Below are 8,651 nucleotides of genomic sequence, written 5' to 3' on the forward strand. Positions count from 1 at the left end.
CACACACATATATATATATATATATATATATATATATATATATATATATATATATATATATATATAATATATATGTGTGTGTGTGTATGTGTGTGTATGTATGAATGTATGTACAGTATATGTAAGCAAATTAAAAATAATCGAAGGAGCAACGACAAAGATGGCACCAACACTTTCTAAATTGACATACGAACAAAGATTGTCTTAAATGGAACTGCCAACCCTGGAACAAAGAAGAGAACGAGGAGATCTATTGGCCATTTACATAATCATAAAAGGCATGGAGGTCCTTGACAGAGAAGACTTATTAAAGTGAGATATAAGAAAAACAAGAAGACATGAAATTTAAATTTTAGAAGAGATCTGAAAAAGAATAGTTTCCCACATAGAGTGGTAGATGTCTAAAACAAATTGGATGAGGCAACAGAGTGCGCAAAAGTTGTACAAGAATTTAAGAACAAACTAGATGCTGAAAGATACAAAGACGGGTTACTACTATCATAGCTCCCTTCCCGTTTAATACAATTAAGTAAATTCACTCGGACGCAATACATATCAATAAAATCTTTGTGTATGAATTTTTTTTTATGTATAAACATTATTTATTTTTTCCAAACAGTCATCGTCGATATATAGTGCTGATACATTTCAAAAGAAATAATTGAAAACTAAAAAACAATAAAGTGTGCGGAAATACGATTGGAAAACTAGTGTCTATTGCATTACTGGTGCAAATGTCATCCGTGCGAACGTAAAATGTCGACATTTTAGTGATATTGTTACTGCGCGAAGAATCTGCTACTTCTACGGCATGTGAGCCAGGTAGGTAATATTTCTCTTTGTAAATAGTATATATATATATATATATATATATATATATATATATATATATATATATATATATATATATATATATATATATATATATATTACAAGCGCACTCAAACGCACACACAGCATGGTGTACATTATGTTACATTATGTAACATTATGTACCAGTATATTGTAGAACACAAAATGCTAATGTTTAAAAACTGTTTTAAGTTCCTAAACGTAACAACAAAATTAAACCAACCACAATGAAATAAATGAAAACTGAAATTGCAGACTCCACAATCAAGCTCCAATGAAATTCATGACATCATGCAACGAATGTTAAAATGAACAATTAAAAATGATGTAATATGGCAAAATTTATATATTTTTTCATCTACTTAAAAAAATAAATGCTAACAGAGACCTGCTCTTGAAAAATGTCGATGATTCACAGACATACAGATCACCAAAATACAAAGTCTCACATTACAAAGAATGTCATTTTCATGAATATTTACATACATACACCAAGGCTTTTTCCCCCTTACAAGGGCGGTAGCCAAAAAGGAAAAGGCACAAGATCATTCCCACCCATTCCATCCCTGAATACACTCCACACCCCTCCACCCTCCCTCTTATCTTAGCACCTCCTGGATGACGGGTCATCCCTGCACCTTGTTCACTGCCCTGGGTCACAAGCAGTGTCGCAAGACACAGCACATCCACAGCAAGGCCGCTTCATTAAATCGTCGACCCCCCTCTCCGTCCCCCCAAGCATAAAAGGAAAATACGGGGAGAAATCCCTTCGGACTGCGTCAAATTTTGCTCACACATACTACCTCACCCCCCCATCCACCCACCCATTCCACCTCATGCATCACAACATCATCCATATACAACCATTCTCCATTCACCCCTGTCTTCTGTCCTCTCCCGTCCTTCCTCAACAGACATTCCCCTCTTCCCCAAAGTCCCCTTCACCCCATCCATCCACCTCATCCTAGGACGTCCCCTCATGTTCACTCCCTCCACATCTGCCTTCCATACCTCATTTACTAGTCTTTCTTCACTCATTCTTTCCATGTGTCTAAACCATCCTAATATTCTTTCATCAACCCTATCTCCCAACTCCCTTTCCACCACCGTTCTTCTCCTCACCTCCTCATTTCTCACTCTATCTAGCCTAGTAACCTCCATCATACTTCTCAGACACCTCATCTCAAACACATTTAAACTCCTTCTCTCTTCCTCTCTTATGTTCCATGTTTCTGCCCCATACAGTGCTGTTGGTACAATCACTCCTTCATACAGTCTCTTCTTCGCATCCATTCCCAAATGTCTATTCCTCATTACACTTTTTAATCCACCAAGGCATTTACTCGCTTCTCTCAATCTACATTCTACCTCCACCTTCACTTCACCTTTTCCTTCCACATTTGCACCCAAGTATTTAAAACTATCCACTTCCTCCAGTCGCTCTCCCTTAATGCTCACTTCCAGTCTACTGCCACTTTCACCCCTTGTACATCTCATCACCTTACTTTTACCCACATTTATCTTTAGCTTTCTTCTATCACATACTCTCCCAAACTCTGTCACCAACTTCCTCAGTCCCTCCTCCGATCCTGCCACAAGCGCAGTTTCGTCAGCAAACAAAAGCTGGCTCACCTCCCACTTTTCTCCATTTTCTTTAACCATCTCCAATCCCTGACCCACTACCCTTGCATTTACCTCTCGCACTACCCCATCCATGTATAAGTTGAACAGCCAGGGCGACATAGCGCATCCTTGACGAAGTCCCACCTTTACCTCGAACCACTCACTCTCTCCATTTCTAATCCTGACACAAGCTCTAGTACTCTCATAAAAACTCTTGACAGCTCCTAGAAGCTTTCCTCCTATCCCATATATCTGCATAACCTCCCACAGTGCCTTTCTGTCTATCCTATCGTAAGCCTTTTCCAGATCCATAAAAGCCCAAAAAAACATCCTTCCCCTTTCCTATAGCTTTCTCACATATTTGTCTTACCACAAAGATCAGATCTACACAACCTCTACCCATCCTAAATCCACACTGTTACTCACCAATTACTCCCTCTGTTCCTCTCCTAATCCTCTCAATTAAGATCCTCCTATAGGCCTTCCCAACTACACTTAACAAGCTAATCCCTCTGAAACTACTACATTCATACTTGTCCCCTTTTCCCTTGTAAAGTGGAACTATACAGGCACTCCTCCAGTCCTCCGGCACTCTACCCTCTCTCCAGCAAACATTAAATAAACTCACCAGCCAGTCCACCATCACTGTACCTCCTTTTTTTTTTAGACATTCTGCATGACATCCATCCAGACCAGGTGCCTTACCTGCTTTAATCATCTTAACAACTGCCTTCACTTCATCCTTCCTTATTTCTCCTCCATTTTCCTCACTCATCATGGTCATTTTCTTAGCATTTCCCACTGCAACTATCTTTCCCTCCCTATCCTCCTTCACATTTAGCAACTGCCTAAAATATTCTGCCCATCTTCCCCTTACTGCCTTCTCTTCCATAATCATCTCTCCATCTGCACCTTTTACATTTTCTTCTCTACTTGATTCGCCTCCTCTTCCTCTCTTAATATCTTTCCAAAACATCTTTTTATTACTTTCAAAATTTTCTGTCATACTCTTACCCAACTTCACATCTGCTCTCCTCTTTGCCTCCTTTATCTTTTGCTTTACTTCTCTCTTCTTTTCTTTGTACCTCTCATATGACTCCCTCGTCCTATTTTGTAACCAATCTGTGAAAGCTCGCTTCTTCTCGTCTACAACCTTCTTTGTTTCCTCATCCCACCATTCACTACCCTTCCTTCTATTTCCCCCTGTCCTTCTTGTTCCACACTTTGTGACTCCCTCCTTGAACCATCCCCATTCCTCCTCCACACCTAGCTCTACTCTATCCTTCACTCCCTCCCACTCCTCCTTCAGCTTCTTCTTGTACTCCTTCTCCTTTTCCTTTTCATTTAAAGAGTTCACTCTAAGCACCTCCCTACCTTTTGTCCCTTTCCTCTTTCTCCATCTATCCTCCACTTTCAACTTACCTTCCACCAAAAAATGATCTGATATTCCCCACCCTCTCCCCTTAGAACATGTACATCCTTAACTCTTCCTATCATAGTCCTATTTACCACTACATAATCCATCAACGCTCTATCTACCACCCTTCCATCCACCACCCTCTCCCATGTGTACTTATGCTTGACTTTCTTCCGAAACACTGTATTTGCTATCATCAATTCTCTTTCTAGACACATTTCCACCATCAACTCTCCACTACGATTCTTTCCTGGAACTCCACATTTCCCAACCACTCCATCAATTGGACCATTCCCTCTCCTAGCATTAAGGTCTCCCAGTACTATTACATTGACATTTCTCCCTAAATCCTCTATGCACTCATTTAAATCTATCCAAAAGGCCTCCCTTTCTTCTACACTCTTCTCACTGCCAGCCATATGCACTTACAAAGACCCACATCTCCTTTCCCAGTTTCACCTTCATCCACATTATCCTTGAGGAAACCTCCTTCCACTCCACTACCCGTTTACCTATCTCTTCACTTACTAGAATAGCCACCCCTTCCCTCCCTCGCCCTCTCTTCACTCCTGATAACCTCCCACTTACACTCCCAAACTTACACTCACCCTTCCCTTTCAACTTAGATTCACTCAAAGCCAACACATCCATCTTTCTTCTCACAAACATACTACCTATCTCTTCCCTTTTACTCTCATCTGTACCACATCCACGCACATTAAAAGACCCAAACCTTAGGGTGCTGGTCGGAAAACTCCCAGATCCTCTTATGCCTTTACTTTTTCGTTTAGGAATGTCCCCTGTGGGGCTACAAGGAGAAGGATGCCTAGTCCCCCTCCCCGTCCCTTTCTTCTCGCCTCTTACGATCCAAGTGGAAATACTTGGTGGCAGTATTCTTTTCCCCCACCACAGGGAATTCCCCCACAGCAGAAAATGAATACTCAGAGAAATGGTACAGGGCAGCAGCAAGGGGTTGTTGGACAGCATAACGGAGGGACAGAATATTGTTGACATATATTTAACTACGTTTGTTTCATCATCACTATTAGCGTCCGAAAGCTATAGTCGACATTTATCAAGCACTACCAGCAATAATATGCTTGAATTATACGGAGATAACCAATGACACAATTGTTGATTTTCCCTGCTTATATTTGTTCACAATTGGTTTCAAGATGTATGTCATACAAAGTTAATATGCGAGTAAAATGAAGTCATATGATCAGCAAAGAGTACAACGTGGTATGATTGCGGAGGCAAGAAGCGAACATGGCTGAATTTTTTTTAATCCTGGTCCAACACCTCCTCCTTAACTTCCACTTGATCATACCATGAATAGGATGCTTCTCCGTTAGAAATGGATTCTGAGGCAACAAGGGCATCTTCTACTTTAAGCCATTAAACTCCGATGACAAGATTCTTGTCATTTGGTCAAATAAAACAAAAAATCATAAAACACCAAAATGTTTGATCAAACACCAGAAAAATATGACGTCAGCCCTCGCTTCGCTCGCAGCGAAGCGAGGACTGACGTCATATTTTTCTGGTGTTTGATCAAACATTTTGGTGTTTTATGATTTTTTGTTTTATTTGACCAAATGACAAGAATCTTGTCATCGGAGTTTAATGGGTTAATGAGAACTTCTTCTGTGGGGGGTCATCTGTTCATCAATACTTTCAGCTGCTGGATTATGGGATTGACAAGGCTGATGAGAAGTCTCATCTCTAAGTTTCAAAACCTTGAAACATTGATCAGTCGAGTGTTTACAATGACCATGGATATGGTTTATCCTATGACTCTACTCTAAGAAGGTCATGCGTCATATTAGAAGAAACATTAGATACACTCCTCCGAACAGGGGACTGTCTTGGCTTGTGTACCTGGCGCCTACGGCGGTAACAAAAATTACTTGTATGACCAGACTTGTTACAAAAGGTACATGTAAGGATAGGGGGAGGGTAATTGTAGATTAAGGGGAGCTATGAGTAGGAACTGTAGACTGAGAGCGCTGAGGAGAACAAGGGACATTGGCAAGTAGAAGACTTGCGAGATATGCTGAGTGATTATCAAGTAAAATCTCAAAGTAGGTTTAAAAATGAATAAGAGTAAAACCAAAGTTAAGTTTGACACGAAAGTTCATAGTTAAGGAATTATAACACTGTGTTACAAAAAATTGTAAGTTGTCTATGTTTTTTTCAACTGAATTAAAGCCAATTTGCACCGCTGAATAATAATAATAATAATAAAATACAACCATATTTGTCAATCAGGTCAGGTTTTTATGTTAATTTGATTTTTAAAAATACGATCTTCTGACTAAATTGATTACATGTTTGCGACATTATCAGTTGATTTTCGTTAATATTTTTTTATATAAAAAAAAAAGGTTTTAGGAGAAAAAATCTAACAGAATATATTTATTAAATGTTACAAACTTCAATTTCTGTAAATTGAATAAAAGACATTGGTAAGGGTATGTACATGTAAATTGAACGTTACGTCGTCATTGTGCAAAATTCAGGGCATAAAATTCCGTTTCTTTGAACCCCTGGAATGCTCAGCATCAGGGATGCCACTCTTCAAAGTCCAACAGTAATCAGCCATCATGGCTGCATCCCAGCGTCCCTGATCCCTGGTCTCCAATCTCTTTTATGTCCTGATGGAATCTCTTTCCCCCTGCTCATCACTCACTGATCCCAGATTCTCAGGAAACTGATCCATATGTGAGAATAAGTAATGCGTTTTGATGCTCATGTTGCATCCAAGGTTTCTTAAAGCAGTCAGCATATTGGTGACAAGTTCTGCCTATTTCCTGGCCTTGTGGTTGTCAAGAAAGTTCTTCACGACCAGAACAAAAGCCTTCCATGCTTCCAGTTCCACTTCGTTCATTGAGTCTGCAAACTCAGGATCTCTGATGAGCTGGCGGATTTGAGGACCATCAAAGATGCCAGCTTTCAACTTCTCTATGGTTAACCCATTATACTCCGATGACAGTCAAGCTTCTTGTCGTCATTTGGTCAAATAAAACAAAAAATCATAATAAAACACCAAAATGTTGGATCAAACAGCACCAGAAGAAAAATATGACGTCAGTCCTCGCTTCGCTCGCTTCGCTCGCAGCGAGGACTGACGTCATATTTTTCTTCTGGTGCTGTTTGATCCAACATTTTGGTGTTTTATTATGATTTTTTGTTTTATTTGACCAAATGACGACAAGAAGCTTGTCATCAGAGTTTAATGGGTTAATCCTGGAAAGGCATGGCACAAGTAAGTGAAGCAGCCACCATCCTGGTCTAGAGCTTTGGTGAACTGTTTAATCAAGCCAAGCTTGATGTGCAGCGGTGGGAAGAGTATCTTGTCTCTGTCTACCAGAGGACTGTTGATGACGTTCCTTGCTCTGCAAGGGACCAATTCCTCCTGCTCAGGCCGGTTCTTCTTTGTGTAATGCTGAACAGTGTCCCTACTATTCCACATGCACAGAAAGCATGGATACTTGGCAGACGTGGGCGTTGCGATAAGTAAAGCGATAATTTATCGCTTTAACCGGAAATTTTTATAGATACTTGGTGAAGCCGGACTGTTGTCCGAACAAGAAACAATTAGTTATAAGTTGGCACATGCAAAATCTTCAGAATTCGTTGATTGAAAGAAATATGAAAGAATTTTGCATCATGTCACGTGAAAATACATGTACATGTCAACAAAAACGCAAAAACAACAACAACAACAAATATGTAGCTTAGTTCAGAAAGTTGACCTGATTGAGCAATACCAATGTGATTTTTGGAGTCAGCAATTCAAAATGAATAAATAAGTAAATAAATAAATAAATAGATAAATAAATAATCAATAAATTTGGTCTTGCCCAGTGTAACGATTGTGAGAATCTTGAAAAAGTTGAAGAACATTATTATTATTATCATTTAGGCTAGATGGTGAAAATAACCCAAGATCATGATAATGAAATAAAAATTCGTAATTCAAGTGGTTGGATTTTTTTCTTCGTAAGTTTAAGATCACAAGAAGCTCTCTACCTTTATGTTTGAAACGTAAAGTTTAAAATCGATGCATTCTCCCAGCAATGATCTACGGGTGTGAGACTTGGAAACTGCCGAAGGTGGTGGAGACAAAGCTGAGAGAGAGAGAGAGAGAGAGAGAGAGAGAGAGAGAGAGAGAGAGAGAGAGAGAGAGAGAGAGAGAGAGAGAGAGAGAGAGAGAGAGAGAGAGAGAGAGAGAGAGAGAGGAAGAGAGAGAGAGGAAGAGAGAGAGAGAGAGAGAGAGAGAGAGAGAGAGAGAGAGAGAGAGAGAGAGAGAGAGAGAAAGACAGAGAGAGAGAAAGACAGACAGAGAGAGAGAAAGACAGAGAGAGAGAGAGAAAGACAGAGAACGAAAGAGAGAGAGAGAAAGACAGAGAGAGAAAAAAAAGAGAGAGAGAGAAAGAGAGCAAATTGGGCTAGAAAGAGAGCAAAGTGGAGTGAAATATATTGTGGAGACGGTAAAAGACAGGAAGTGGAATTGGGCAGGTAAGTTAGCGTGAAAGAACGATGGCCTATGGAGGGCTACTGACTAACTGGACACCGTGAGACGGGAAGCGTGAGAGAGGGAGACCAGACAGCAGGTGGAGACACGAGGTAGAAGTTTGCAGGAGTGACGTGGCAGAGGATGGTGCAATCATGTGAGTCATGGATATATATATATATATATATATATATATATATATATATATATATATATATATATATATATATATATATATGT

At 39.8% G+C, this 8,651-nt stretch overlaps 1 protein-coding gene across 2 annotated transcripts in view; it reads left to right on the forward strand.

Annotated features, from left to right (window-relative positions):
- The first annotated feature begins 625 nt into the window (after positions 1-625).
- The window catches only part of LOC143031686 (uncharacterized), a 267,646-nt gene continuing 259,620 nt past the window's right edge, over positions 626-8,651 (forward strand). For both annotated transcript variants that reach the window (XM_076195833.1, XM_076195834.1), the window contains exon 1: positions 626-822. The gene's annotated coding sequence lies outside the window, so the exon portion shown is untranslated. The remainder of the gene's footprint in view (positions 823-8,651) is intronic.

The sequence above is a fragment of the Oratosquilla oratoria genome, chromosome 12 (assembly GCF_046742065.1).
Source record: "Oratosquilla oratoria isolate Oo_2021 chromosome 12, ASM4674206v1, whole genome shotgun sequence".
In the NCBI taxonomy this organism is placed as follows: domain Eukaryota; kingdom Metazoa; phylum Arthropoda; class Malacostraca; order Stomatopoda; family Squillidae; genus Oratosquilla; species Oratosquilla oratoria.